General features: G+C 44.2%; 1 long non-coding RNA gene across 2 annotated transcripts in view; it reads left to right on the forward strand.

Annotated features, from left to right (window-relative positions):
• The window catches only part of LOC310828095, a 60452-nt gene that overhangs the window by 23300 nt on the left and 22263 nt on the right, over nt 1–14889 (forward strand). Inside the window, exons 1-2 of one of the 2 annotated variants that reach the window (XR_014556650.1) lie at nt 529–779; nt 1468–1558. This is a non-coding gene — a long non-coding RNA (uncharacterized lncRNA). Of the gene's footprint in view, nt 1–528; nt 780–1467; nt 1559–14889 lie in introns of those variants that run through there. The other variant, XR_014556649.1, reaches the window with a different exon arrangement.

Genomic DNA, 14889 nt, shown 5'->3' on the forward strand with positions numbered 1-14889 from the left:
ATTTGAGTTCATAATACCATGGACAGTAGCTCAGGCAGTAATGGAAACCTGTGGTTTGTTTAAAATAAAAAAGGTAGCTTGACATTTTTGCTTTTAATGAGAGGTCATGCAGATTCTTTTTTCACCTATTTGTGTGTCCCCTAAAACCATTTCCAATGACAGCATGAATCTAGAAACTCTGGAATTTTGCAGAGGGCCAGAATTCTTTTTGCTAAGGAAGTACAATTCCCTTCACACACTTGATTTTGTAAAAACCAGCCGGGTCAAACCTGCAAACGTTTCTTCATTGAAACGAACCCCCTGACATGCCTGTGTTTGCATGAGTGCAAGCAATCGGGGGATCTGCTCTGAATGTTGTAGACAGAGCTGCAGCCTGTATTAAAACACCAATGAGCTAGGTCACCGTTAACTTTCTTCTGCATCTCACCTATGTAGCTATTTGTCCTTAGATTACTATGTAGAATAATGTGGAGGGAAAGGCTGAGGATTGCTCAGCTCTTCCATATTTGTCTTCCAGAAGCTCTCCCCCTAAATGAAAAAGCGAGACACTATGGTTGGATATTGTGTTTACATATAGCAGAACTCATCAATATCCACAAAATTGCTATCTGGCGCCATGTTCAGATTAAGGTATCCATTGATATACTGAGGAGAGAATCCACTAGAGGACTGAAAGAAAGCCACAACATAAAATGTTCTTCTATAACATCCATGATGTTCTTTTATGCTCCTCAGGAAGGCAGATTCAACATGTCCAAAGAAGGGTTTGCAGGAACAAGGTAATGGGAAGGCTAAAAAGAAACATGATTGAAAGTGCAAATGAAGGTTCATAAACTAGGAAAGCAGCACATGCACGCTGCACATAGGGAGCAGAGATCAAATGTGTAAATGAGCTAAAGGGTGTAGAATATATTGCCTTTTTTGGCTCTTGAAAGCTTAGGACTCCGAAGATCTTCTATATTCCATGTGTGCCTGCCCAAACCTGATGATATCACCAGATACATTCCTTCAAGTTGTTCCGCTTTGTGAAGTCATATGGGCAATAACTAGAGGGAGAGGCACAGTGTATGTGGAACGCCTTCCCCAGGGGAGGTGTGGCTGATGCCAAACCTGATGTCTTCTCAGCACCAGGCAAAGAGCTTTTTATTTGACTGGGCTTTCCATGACGCACCCTGACGCATACTTAAAATGGTGCTTTTTCAGATTCTATGGAATTTATTTCTCTGCTATGTTTCTGTTATTCAACTGGTTTCTCTTATAGTTGACAGTGTTTTTATTGCTTTCATGCCAAGCTCTTATGCTGAGAGTTCTGTAAACTGAAGAGCGGCATGTAAATGTTTAAAATGAATTTAATAAATACTTATTATCGGTGTCCTTACTCTTAAGAAGGGCTGTTTTGCAGCTTACTGGAAAGTCCTGAGCAGTAAAGGCACAAATGAGTCACACATCTCTTGCTTGTGCTTCCAGGTTAATACGGGAAGAAATCGTGCATCGTATTTGCAGGCAGATTCACTGGAGAGTGATCCCAGGCGCCATTTCAGATTTCATTGAGTGACAGGTAAAAGGCTTATTAAAGATTAAAGATCTGCTGTTAGATCTATTCAAATAAAAATGGGCAGAGCACTCTTACCAGATCAGGGAAGCTGCTGGGGCAGATAAACTACTAAATCCAAAGCCCTGCTAGACCCAGGACTGGAGGGAGCAGTTCCCACCCCCTTTCCCCTGTTTTTGGGCATAATATTCCCCGTCCACTTTGGTCACAACAGGATGGAAAATCAACATGCCAGCGCTAGTACTACCCCTACCCCAAATGTGTGGTTGTGTCAGGATCCTGATCTGTACCACCCTGGCATGGCACCCACTTTTTTCATTGGCAGGGGTAACCCAGAGGTGTTTCCCTGCCCTCTGTGCTGGCTGGGAAAGGGCTTCCAAGGGCAGATTTCCCTCTTTGAGGCCAGACTTTTTCTGCATGTGCAGAGGAAGGTCCATGATATCCTGCAGCCTCTGAGACAATAGGCTTGTGCCCTAAATTGCAAAAGGAAGAGAATGCCAGTGCAAGGGATCAAATGCTGTAGCTGGTGCCATCATGCCTTATGAGCAACAGTGTACGTTTCAATGAAACACAACGAGAAGGAAATAAAATATAATAGAATACAATTTAAGAGAATGGTGCCGGGGTGCTTTAAAATACCTCCGTAGGAATGATCGCAAAAAACTTGTGCCTTTGATAGGAATATCTGGCATGAGGACTACATAACCCAGCAGCGGTTTCCAGTGTGGTGCCTCCCGAACGTTGTTGCCCCAACTCCCATCTTCCCTGACCATTGGCCAAGTTGGCTGGGGCTGATGGGAGTCGGAGACCAGTATGTTGCAGAACCAGTGAAATGGCTAGAAACAGAGGAGCTTCCGAAGAATGGAAGGCAGAACATAGGAAGGTGCCTTACACTGAGTGCCTCTCCAGCATTTCAGACAGGGCTCTCTCCCATCCCTACCTGGAGATACTGGCAATTGAACTTAGGAATTTCTGCATACATTTCGAGAGGGGACATGAAGGGTTTCAGACAGGGGACATTGCCAGTCCTACCCAAAGAGGCTGGATATTGAACCTGGGACTCTCTGCATATATATCAGGAGTTCTGCTCCTGCACATTGGTCCTTCTCCTCTCCTCCAGAGGAGACTGACGACAGCAACAGGGACGTGCTGAGGAGGGCAGTGGGAAGCCCCCTTCACCAGTCTCCCTGGTTAGTGCTGTTCCTACTGGTCTGGACGACACAGCAGAAATCTGTATGTGCTTACACACAAAGAGAGAAGCAAACATTGGTACTTTCCGTGGTAAATTCCTTCTCTGTGTAACTAGAAATATACAGCAAATTAATTGTCACAAAGAGCGCCAGAGAATATTCAAAATCACACCACATAGTTTATCAGCACCCAAATAGCTATCATTAGAGTGTCTTTTCAGGGCATTAATCTGCATGTGATCGAATGTTATATGAAAGCAAAAAATGGGAACACAGAGAGCGCATTGTAAAAAAGCAAGCTTTGCTGAAGAAAGGAAGGAGGGGGAAGGATATGTTATGTAATTCAGGCCTCAAGCTACAAACCATAGCCAAAATCAGGCAAGGAACTGAATTGCGTGCATAATAATACTCTAGCAGCGTACCGACCGGAGAAATTATGATCATTCGTGAAGGAAATGTAGAGCACTGCATCAAGGCATTATATGTGAATACAAAGGATCCATCACTTTTAAAAGCTTATTCCTTTAGGCATGGTGTGCTTCTTATTTAAATGCTGCTGTATAAAGCATTTCTACATATGTGCTTCAAAACTCTATTAGATAAAACCCACCCATCCAGCTGCTGATGGTCTAGCTTTCCAGTAGGTGCACCTAAGGGCTTCCTGGAAAAGTCCCCTTCTCCCCCCGCCCCACCCCAATGCAACACATCTTTTCCTCACTATTAAATGCACTGTTGTTTTGTTTTTAAAAAACGTTGCTCAATTTAATCTCATTTCAGATAACCACATTCAGATTCCTTGACTTGGGAAGCTGTTCTTAGTGATAGCTAGTTTACACTCTAGAAGGTTTCTGACATCTATAGCATTTAGTGGCAGAAACTAAATGCTGGGAAGTCTGAAACAGGGATGTGTTCTTGCAAACATGCAGTGGACACACAGCAGAGAACTGTAGCCAAACTGAACTCCCCAACACATGTGCACCTCATGTCCCTATGTGTTTACCAAAACATACCATATTCACACAATATGATGCTCACAGCTGCAACCACCCCTATGTACAGGGCAAATGCGCCTGCAATATAAAATGTGAAATTAAGAGGCAGCATCTATGATTCTGTGATCTGCATTACAGACATAAACTGCTTCAGCAACCCCTGTTAGGATTTCTGCTCAGAACTTTATCTCTCAGCATACAAGGCTGTTTTAAGGATGAAAGAGACGCCTATAGACGTTTACTGAAACTTTATCCTCAGTCCATGCATTTAATTGATAGTTGTGTTTTTACCGTTGCAATTATTAGCAGGGCTGTAAAAATCTGGGCACCCAGTCACTACTGGCACCCCAAAATGAGTCCTGCTGACTGAGCTGCTAAAGAGGGCAGGACATGAGTTGTTCTGCTTTCTGTGTGCGCCCCAGTATGTGGGACCTGGTCACCTTTTTCTTTTACTTCCTTAGCTCCTCCCCAAAATCAGCTGCCATTTGCTGGAGGGAGGGCCATGGTCCTAGGTAGGCTTTAGCCTCTGGAAGAAAGGAAAGGGAGGGGATGGAGACCGGAACGCGATTTGTCCTCTTGCTGGTGACCTCACTTCTGTTCCTCCATTCTCCCTTCCAAATCTTCTTCTTCTTCTTCTTCTTCTTCTTCTTCTTCTTCTTCTTCTTCTTCTTCTTCTTCTATCAGTTCCTAGGTTTGCAGTTGCTATTGTTTCACTCCAACTCCCATGAGCCCCAGTGAGCCTTGTCAATGGGCAGGGACGATGGGCGTTGAAGTGCAGCAACATCTGGAGGGCCGCGAGTTCCCTGTTCCTGTTTCAGAGATTTTGGCCAAATATTTTTAGTCACTCAAGAAACATCCTAACCCTCCTAGCAGTCAGTCAGATCGTGTAATGGGAAACTTTGTATAATAAATGCTTGGTGACCTGGCTTACTTTCCCAAGTTCACCGTGATCCCAATGCTAATGCTCCTCTGAGCTCGTTCTAAGGACATTGTGCTGTAAATATTTTGAAGCGTGATGTATTAATTTGATGCTGGCTGTGAGATCTTGAGACTAGCAGGACAGGAATGAATGCTCTTGCGGAAGGAGGGCAGGAATGGCAACCGTTTTGCAGACAGAAATCTCACTGGGTGATTTATTAATTCGTCTTCACTCAGTCAGGCCGTAATCCTTGCATTGTGCTTGCCTTTCCCAGTATAGTTGAAGTGGCATGGGATGCTGGTTTACAGCAGCCTCTCCCCAAGGGAAGGAAAAACCTGAGCATTTTGCAAATGTTCCAAGTGACTATTTGCAAAGTCCCTGCTACCTCTTTCCCTTGCCCCAAGCCCTGCTCCTAGAAGGCAGCATTCCCCAGCCTGCTGGGGGCTAGAGTGGGACTAGTATCCCCAGCAACCTGAACAGGAAAAATTATGCACTATGTGCAATTTCTGCTGAGCTGGCCCTTGGGGTCCTTCTGGGAGAATCATGCAGAGTATCATTTTCGCACCTGAGCTACTAGGATTTGTTAGTCCAGTTCAGTGTTCAGCAGGAAAAACGATCATCTACAGTGGAACACTTGAGATACCATCACAACCTCCTCTGCCTTCCTTCTGGCACATGGCAAACCTCTGGGATGCCATGGGGATGGAGCCATGGTGACTCGCAGGGTTGGGGTGAGCACACCCTGATCCTGTTCATAAGTACAGGATTGCTCATAACAACCCTAGTTTTTGTATGTGTTGGGGGTCTATGTGTTGAAAATTGCATCCCCAACCTGTAATCTGCATGGTTCATATTACCATTCCAGGATTCTGCCTCTTCATTCCACTGTGTGTGTAGACCAGGCCTATATGGGAATGTAAGAATCTTGCTAGATTAGATCAAAGGCCTTTCTAGTTCAACATCTAGTATAAAATCATGCATGGCATGCAGATGGGTTTCTTCATTTCTCATCATACTAGAACTCAGGGCTCTCTTCCCATGAAGGTGAATGTTAGAAGATTCAGGACAAAGGAAAGTATTTCAACCATAATTCTCTTTCTACAAGAGACATTGGTGGCCATCAGTGTGGACAGCTTTAGAAGACAAATAGACAAATTCATGGAGGATATGCTGGGTGGAGCTAATGGGACTTCTGGTCCAATGTCTGGAGCGCATACTGTTGACCTTCCCTGCAGTGCACAAATATTATGGAAATTCATGTCCTTTTGTGTGTGGGGGGGGAATGTTTGTGGGTTTTTTTTGGGGGGGGGGGTAATGTGTAAGCAGCCCCCCTACCTGAGGCCCTGTCTTTCTGTGTGTTGATGAAATTAAACACTCAAGAGATTGGCTTGGAACATTTACCTTTGTGCAAAGAAAGACCACGGACCATCTCACTTTACAAATTTCTTTTCAACAAGTGACGTTTTCCAACACAAATGGAGAGGGAGGCATCTGAGAAGAACGAATGCTGTTCCTAGCAAAGTTGAATCAAGTCCAGAAGAAAACAAACATTTCTGCTCCAATATCAGGACTTAGTTTGTGTGTATTTTTAAAAGGATTTAGGATTCGGTCTGCTTCTCACTGAAGGTATTGGAAAAATGCCCAATTGATCTTAATGGAGATGGATTACATCCTTGGACCCCGATCCAACTGCGCACATGCAACCAGTGCCAGCTTAGGGCATTTTTCTGCACAAGGCGGAGCCCAAATGGTGCCGCCCTGCTATGAAAATAAAAGTCTTGCTGCGCCATTCAGACACTTAATTCCTGCCTTCATTCATCTCCCCTTCATGGTGCTGTCTAAAGCTGGTCACTTCACCCTCCTGTATAGCAGTGCCTGACTCCTCAACTTTTAAAGAGACCATGGGCACATTCAAAAGCCTATAGAAAAAACTGTTGAGGACATTTCACAGAAGTAAAACTGGCAATGCTTAGACATCCACCCCCCAACAGGCAAAACACCCCAACAACTAAGGGGTTGCACACACCCCAACAACTAAGCACAAAGATAAGATTAAGAGGCTAACCCACTTTAAAAAAAGGCAACCACCCACCTGGGCAAATTCTGCCTTTCAAAACATTAAAAACGGGGATGGGGGCTTTGGATGCCATTGTATCCTTGAGCACCATATTGGGGACCGCAGGAATACACAGTCCCCATGGCTGGATTGGACCTGGCAGTGGTGTGTACAGCATCTGTCTTAATCCAGTTAGGTATACATGCATAGGAGCAAGCAAGAAGCACTCCCTTGCTGGTGCGAGGAAGTATCTTCTAAGGTTGTTCCACTATTTTCAGAATAAATGCAGAAGAATGGGTGACCTCACAGAGTAAATATTCTTTAGTATAAGTTAAGAATGCTGAAGTCCTGGTTGAGCAGCTGGCAGTGACCTCCATCAGCAAGTTCCCCCTTTTTTGGCAGCAGTTCCTTCCTTTTGCTGCAGAAGAGCGTAAATGTTTCCTTGGATTCCTCAGTGACATGCAGGCAAATCCAGCAGCGGAGAACAGCTGCAAAACAGGCAGCAAATTCAGAAGAAGCTGAAAATTGATTTAAGGGGGAGCATTAAGGACAAAGCAAGAGCTTATCACGACTCCCCCCCCCCCAATTCTTTGTTAACACATTGCTTTCTCGAAAGATAAAGCATAAAGCTGTTTTCTTCCTTTGCACTGACCAAAAATGCAGTTAATTTTAGGACTGCTTGGGGTTTTCTTCGCTGATTCTGGACATAACAGAATGGGCAGATAAGTACAATTGGTAAAGAAGTGGATCATTATAATGCTTTCTGTTTTGCATCTCAGCTGAAAATAAAGACCTGTTTTCCTATTTGGAGTATCTTGCAAGGTTTTTCTGAAGGCGTTCTCCACTTCTTCTTGAGGAGAATGGACACTTTTACACGACCATTTTAATCGTTTAGTACTTTTTCATAGTACCTACAGGTGTGTTTGGTGCTTTTGACAAATGATGCAATATACATGTTCCTGTCCACAGTAGCTTGCAAAAAGAGATGGAACAAGGATGTGGGGATAGGACAGGTGGGAGGGAAGGAACAGAGCACAGGGATATGCATACAAATAATTATAGTTCCAAATTTAAATTTGAAATGGAAGCACAATAGTAAGTTGCAGGATATATTATTGAGTTATATGTTAAATTATAAGAACTCTCTGAAGAGTGGACGAAGAGGGAGAAGATTTAGGTGGAAAAGGGAAGCAAAAAGATGCACCTTTTTTTCTATGCTTCTTAAGAGAGGAAGAGTGACAAATGTGTCCAGGAAGACCATTCCAGACGTAGGGGAAAGGAAGAGATAACGGACAACAAATCAAAAGAGAATGGTCAGGAGGAGCCAAACTCTTGAACGCCTCAAAAACTAAAACTAAAAGCAGAATATGAAGGGGGAAATTAAAGATCCAGTTAAGAGGTCAAAAGAGAAAAGTAATATGATCATAATGAATTCCAGAGGGGTAGCTGTCTTAAGCTGTAGGTAGCAAATAAATAAATAAAAGCCCCACAACACTGTTTTTTATATTGTGGCATAAACCTTTGTGGACTGAAGAGTGGGGCCATGAAATGCACAGGAAATCAGCAAGTCTGTCAGAGCCCAATGTGTGACATAAGTTTTTCTTGCAAGGCTAATTTAGCACCTAAGGCGAGACAAATAGTTTCAAAGTGCTTATGTGGTGTTCTAGTCTTGACTGGAAACAAATTTGTTGATTAAATTTTAGTCCAGTGTGAAATTGCAGCACCACTGTTTGCAATACATTTCCTCTGCCCCCATGCCCCCCTGTATGTGTATAATATACCTGCCAACAGAGATGTCCATGAAAGCCTATTCGAAAATAAATATGATCCAGCATAGTCCTGTGGGTGTTTGCTCAAAAGTAAGTCCCACTGAGTTAAGAGTGCATAGGATTGTTCCCTTCATGTGCAAGGTAGAGCGTTAGTTTGCTCAGAACCATTGGTGATCTGGACCAAGGTGGCAGAATTCTGGGATGAGAACAAAGGTTTGAGGCAAGCCAACAGCATGCCTCAAACATTGCAATATGATAAAAATGATTAAAGACTGAGCCAATATCTTTGGACTAGAAGCAGAAAGAAAAAGGTAAATAGTAGGCTTTCTGAAAGCTACAACAACCTTGTCCTGGAAAAGGTAAGAAGAAAGGACGCAGAGTTTGAGAAATACATTATCTATGTTTCCCAGACACCAGGTTGTCCAGTTCCTGCATCTGCAAGTTCCTGCAAATTTGTTAAAGCGATAACGCTGAATGCGGACACACCTTCTGCCTCAACTGACACAGTTACACACAGCAGTATGTTATCTGTTGTCCATTAAGTACCTTAGATTGCCCCACCCACTGTTACTGTTGGTGTATTTTGAGCAATAAGGAAAGTCTACAACACCACTTTGTTTTTGGTTTTAGCAATGCAGTTTACAAAGCAGGAGTGGGAATCTATGGCCCTCCAGATCTTGTTGGAATCCGATTCCTATCATGCCCAAGCCATTGGCTCCACTGCCTGGTGCTGATGGCAATTGCAGTTCAACACCTGGAGAGCCACAGGTTTCTCCCCACCACCGTCAACCTGCTATAAAGCGTCCCACTGTTTTCAGTTCTTGGCTGCATGGACCAATGGCCCTGGCAGTATTAGCATTATATACAGTCAGACCATGGGTCCATCTTCTGATCTTCTGGGTTGCCTCTTCTGACCAGCAGCAGCTCTTCAAACATAGACAGGGATCCTTCCAGCCTCACTACCTTAGAAGGAGATGTGAGGAACTAAACCTGGAACTTGGTGCACGTAAAGCATGTCCTCTAGTGCTGAGCTGCAGGTCCTTCCCCAATAAAACAGTCCCAGCCTCTCTGCTCTTCACGTCCCGACTTTGCAAGGTCGTGTTTACAGAGCTATATGGACAAGACAAGGGAAAGAACATGATGCTTATACACATCTCTCTTCGCAGGCTGCCTTTTATCTGCATTTGCCTACCTTAAATATCAACATTGTGACTTTGGAATTTTGTTATGAAGTTAAAAGCTTAAACGAAAAACTTGCTTCCCAGAGCAGCCAGAAATATTTGAACACTTAAAGGCTTTCTGTCTGTGATTCAGAGATTTATTTATAAGACTGCTGATTTTGGGACATCAAACGTATACATTCAAACTGCAGGAATGAGTCACATTTGTAGGAGGTAATTACTACCAGAAAGTACATTCTAACTTTTGTCGGTTCCTCTTTAAAATGTCCACTTAAGAGTGCCATGTTCTAAAAATAGCATTCTTTGTTATGCGCTCAGTAAAATCCAGCCTTACTGTATGCTGTGGTAATCTATGGAGGTTTAGCCCTGTGGTTAAGGGCATGTGGAGGCTTTACAGGAGGGCAAGTCCTGGACCATTTCAGGAGCGGCGGCCTGGTTAAAAATCACAAAAGCTAGTGCACCGATGCTGGTCTTTGTGGGCGCAGCTAACATTTGCAAACATGATACTTCTGCAGCACAAACCCTGGAAATGTTTTGCAATGCTCTTTGGCAGTTAGGGAATCCAAAAATTATACGTGAGAGGGATTTCACAGTTGGAGGACATTCCAGGCATGCATGGTAACTTATCCTATAGCAAGGGTGGGGAACCTGTGGCCCTCCAAATTTATTATTGGACTCCATCTCCCAGGCAGCATGGCCATCTGCCAGGAACGATGGGAGGTGTGGGCCAGCAACATCTGGTGGGACACAAGTTTCCCATCCCTGACTTATAGTGCGTGGCTTTGGGATCACCCTCTATTGAAGGGCTGTGGCCTTCCAGATGCTGTTGGACTCCCATCAGATGTAGCCAGCATTGCCAGTGTTCACAGAATGATGGGGGTTGTGGTCCAGCAACATCTGCTGCAGTTCTTGACACAGTACTTGGAGGATGCATTGGTTCCAGTCCCTGGCTTGGAGCTATTTTTGGCTCTTTTGTCCAGTCCTTTTCCTGCTCCAGAACTTCAGCTGTCTCAAATCCCCACCCTCCCAAGATTTATTCTTCAGCTCCCATGCGATCAGCCGCCCTTGCAAACACTGTTCCAAATGCCCAGTAGGACATTGCACTCCCAATGCGCTACTTTGCCCTTATCCTTTCTTAGTTCACTGGTGGCAAACTTGCCCTTCCAGCCTGGTTCTGCAGCATGAAGCCTCTTTGTTCAGTTTGTTGAAGCCCTGGCCAAGGCCCCGCCCTCTGTCTGAAGTCTGTCCTGCCCAGACTGGAAAGGGGGTGATCTGTCAGCAATGCAGGATCACAATCTTCCGCTGCCTTGGAGTCTTCGGATTACTGATGACTTCATTGGATCTTTGAAGTCTTCTTCTTCTGGCAGATCAGGACTACCCTTCTCTCCTAGCAGCAGGAAAGGTGAGAATTAGCCAGCTCAGGAAAGGTGAGAATCGAGGGAGGTGGCTCTGTGCCGTGTCCAAAAGCACAGGTCCCTGAAACCTGTCATTTCCAGGGGAGAAATGATTGCAGAGAGCTGGTAGGAGAGGCGAACCGGACAGCTAATTGTGCCAAAAGAAGACACTGGCTGGAAAGGTCCAATGAGTGTGTGCATGTGTTGTGCTCCTGCAGCTATCTGTGTTCATGCCACCTCTGGGTGTCCCCTCTCTCTGCAATTTCCCAATTAGCTGAGCAGCAGGAAAGAGAACTGCCCTCCAAAAACACAACACGTGATGTGTAATAATGCTCCTTTAGAGGAGTTTGTATCAGCATTACTACACATGTGTTGTGTTTTGGGCATGTGTGGTCTGCATGTGTGCAAGGGGGAATGTGGGGTGGCGATGCCCATTTTTGCTTAGGCCACACTTGTATGCACACCTCTGAGGGTTGGCTAAAAGGGAATGCAACCCTCTGGCCAAAAAAAGAGAGGTTAGTCCCAAGCCACCTGCTTTAGTTGTGCTATTGTTGCAAGAATTTCATTTACAGCACAAGCCTAGGCATCTATACTCTGAAGAGTAGGCCTTTCTCACTGATCAGTGGATATTGGATTGCAGCCTTCTGGGGTTGCGGCACTCATCTTGCTTTATTGGCCAAGGGAGCCGGCGTACAGCTTCTGGGTCATGTGGCCAGCATGACTAAGCCAGTTCTGGCAAACCAGTGCAGCGCACGGAAACGCTGTTTACCTTCCTGTCGGAGCGGCACCTATTTATCTACTTGCACTTTGATGTGCTTTTGACCTGCTAGGTGGGCAGGAGCAGGGACCGAGCAACGGGAGCTCACCCCATCGCAGGGATTCGAACTGCCGGCCTTCTGATCAGCAAGCCCTAGGCTCTGTAGTTTAACCCACAGTGCCACCCACGTTCCTATGGATTGCAGCCTTAGTTTAGCACATATCATTGCTGCCTTACTAGCCAGGAGAATTCTTCCATTTGCTTCTGCGGTTGTTTGTTACAGTTATTTTGCATTTGCGAGAATGATAGCATGGTGCAGTTCTGCATAAATGAATACAGGTTATGAATCAGCGTGGAATTGAGCCTAGTGCTGTCCTCTGCCTGTCACAACTTTATAAATTAATCTCCCCATGCAGGGGATTATGCCTATTCCAAAATGCTGCCATCGCCCTTCCCACAGTAATCTCTTTCAGTATGCTCTGAGGGTGGTTGTTCCTATCGTTTGGTCCACCCTACAAACAAACAAACAAACAAACAAACTCACACGCTTCATAGCAGGGATTTAATTACTCTCATTAGGGGCATGTAGTGTGCTGTCATACCACAACGCTATGGTTCAAAAACCCAAAACAAATAGATGCAACTGTGATCAGCAAGACAGACCAGACATGTTTTGAGTGGTTACTGCACTGTGGTTACAAATGGAATGCAGAGACTCTCCATTCAGTTCTGTGGGCTATGGAGCTATTCCAATAAGAAGTCTGATCATGCATCAGAAGATATGTGTCCACCACATATTTTGAGCCAGTCATTTTTAGGTCACCATCGCTCCTTCAAAGAAGGTTTGATAGAAGAATGGCCCATGTAGACAGTTTTCACAGAAGCCACCTAGTAACCATACCATGTGGTATAACTGAGTCCCGGGCCTCCTCGACTGCCTTCCATGCTGCTAATCAGGATTATCATTGCTTGCAATTTTGCTGGCAGCAAAGCTGCAGCCCGCCCCCCCCCCCCCCAGTAAGAAAGATCAGGAATGGGCAGATCTAATAAAAACAGAGCAAGTCAAACAAGAAGCTGGACCTTGAAACTGGTTCCTTTCTAGGTTTGCTATGTAACAAGCTGCAGGTTCTCATTTCTGCTTTCCCCCCTAGAGATCAAAGCCAATATTCCTTCTAGTTCTGTTGCTCCAGTTCCTTCATTTCTCGACTCCCACATTATATCCAGTCAAGTGATCATGCAATATGCATAGCTATATAATTAATGCCAAGAGTTCATCACTGCTTTCACCCAGTTGTTTATAACAATGGGAATGCTGTTTGTTTAGAGATCTAACCTCTTGTCCGTGGAGTGAGAAAACCGTTTTCCATTTCCATTTATTATATTTTTATGCCGCTTTTGACTCACACGTATCACAAAGCAGCCCACGAATAATAAATAAGAAAACAGAATGGAACGTCACAAATATAACACAAATCATATAGAACAGTTAACAAATCACTAAAGCCACCACGTTCTAGAAAACACTATGACTAAAACAACCTAAAAAAAATAAGCTAAACAGCACAAACACAAGCAGCATCATATAACCATTTTCCTCTGTCTGAAATGTCTTACTCTATCACCTCCACCGTGGTTCATCTATGGTGCCTTTCAACTAAAACTTCTGCTCCTCACATGGTATATCCCCTTGGCTCTTACAGTTTGGACTCTTGATAATGCCTCTTTCCATGTTGTCTTATTGGAATGTGTTTAGGTGAGAGGCTGGGTTACTGTGGCCCTATTGTTGGATATACCAACTCCCCTCAGCCCCAGCCAGCATGACCAACTGTGAGGCATGATGGGAGTTGTAGTCCAGCAACATGTGGAGGCCACAGGTTCCCATCACTCATTTAGATCCTGTGCAAGTTTGTTACAGAATCCGAACCTGTCCTATTTCTCACCATACTCTTCTAACCACCACCCACAGCACAGTTTTGTTGTTGTTTCGTCTTACAAACATCCCAGCTACGACTGGTTTATGAGAGTTCGACTTTTGTTCTGATTCTTAAACCCTGATTCTTCAAAGCCATTTTTGCACAGCAGGCATGAGGAACCTTTGGGCTTGAGGTGCGAGACATCCTTCTCTCTTCCATTCTCTCCATCATCCGTTCTTTCCCTCTCTGACACACACGTACGTACTTTTTCTCCCCTTCATCCATCATTCATTCATCCTCTGGTTAGTGTGTGTCAGCATCAGTCATGCACATTTCAGGAAGAACAAAACCTTCATCACACCAGGCCAGCAATGAAATGAAAGATTTAGAGAGTCAGAGGCTCAGACCACTTCCAGGTTTGGGGACACACAGCCGTAATAAGAGTAAGAATCTTCAAAATATTGAGGGACATACTGATGGGAAGGACAAGGGTGGGGAAATCTTACTGTTGCACAACCATGCGTTTTAATTATTGTATTGTTTATACATGTTATGCCTTAGAATTAGCTGTGTTTGTTGTTAAATAAAATAGCTTTGCGTGTTCTCCCATATGGTTTGGATTTGGTTAGGAGGGTTCAAACCTATTTACAAGCTTAGCACTCTTGGAAGTAAGAAGTGAGGTCCTCTTGTGAGAGAAGGGTTATTGGTTTGCTCTGCTTTTGTTTTTGTTCATTATGTCTTTTGTGTCTTCATTTTGTGTTTTTATGTTGTGAACCACCCTGTGATCTTCAGATGAAGGGCAATATACAAATAAAATAAAATAAAATGAGTCAAAACTGTGATGTGTTGACACATTTTATATTTTAGAATAGCTAATGCTCTTCTAGGCTTCATCAACAGAAGTATAGTGTCCTGATCAAGGGAAGTAATAGTACTGCTCTATTCTGCGTTGGTCAGACCACACTTGGAGTGCTGTGTCCAGTTCTGGGCGCCACAATTTAATAAGGGTATTGAGAAACTGGAAGGTGTGCAAAGGAAGGTGACCAAGTTGATCAGGGGTCTGGAAACCAAGCCTTATGAGGAACAGTTGACAGAAGTGGGGATTGTTTAGCCTGGAAAAGAGGAGAGTGAGAAGAGATATGATACCCATCTTCAAATATCTAAAA

Source organism: Podarcis gaigeae (assembly GCF_964106915.1).
Source record: "Podarcis gaigeae genome assembly, chromosome: 12".
Lineage (NCBI taxonomy): Eukaryota > Metazoa > Chordata > Lepidosauria > Squamata > Lacertidae > Podarcis > Podarcis gaigeae.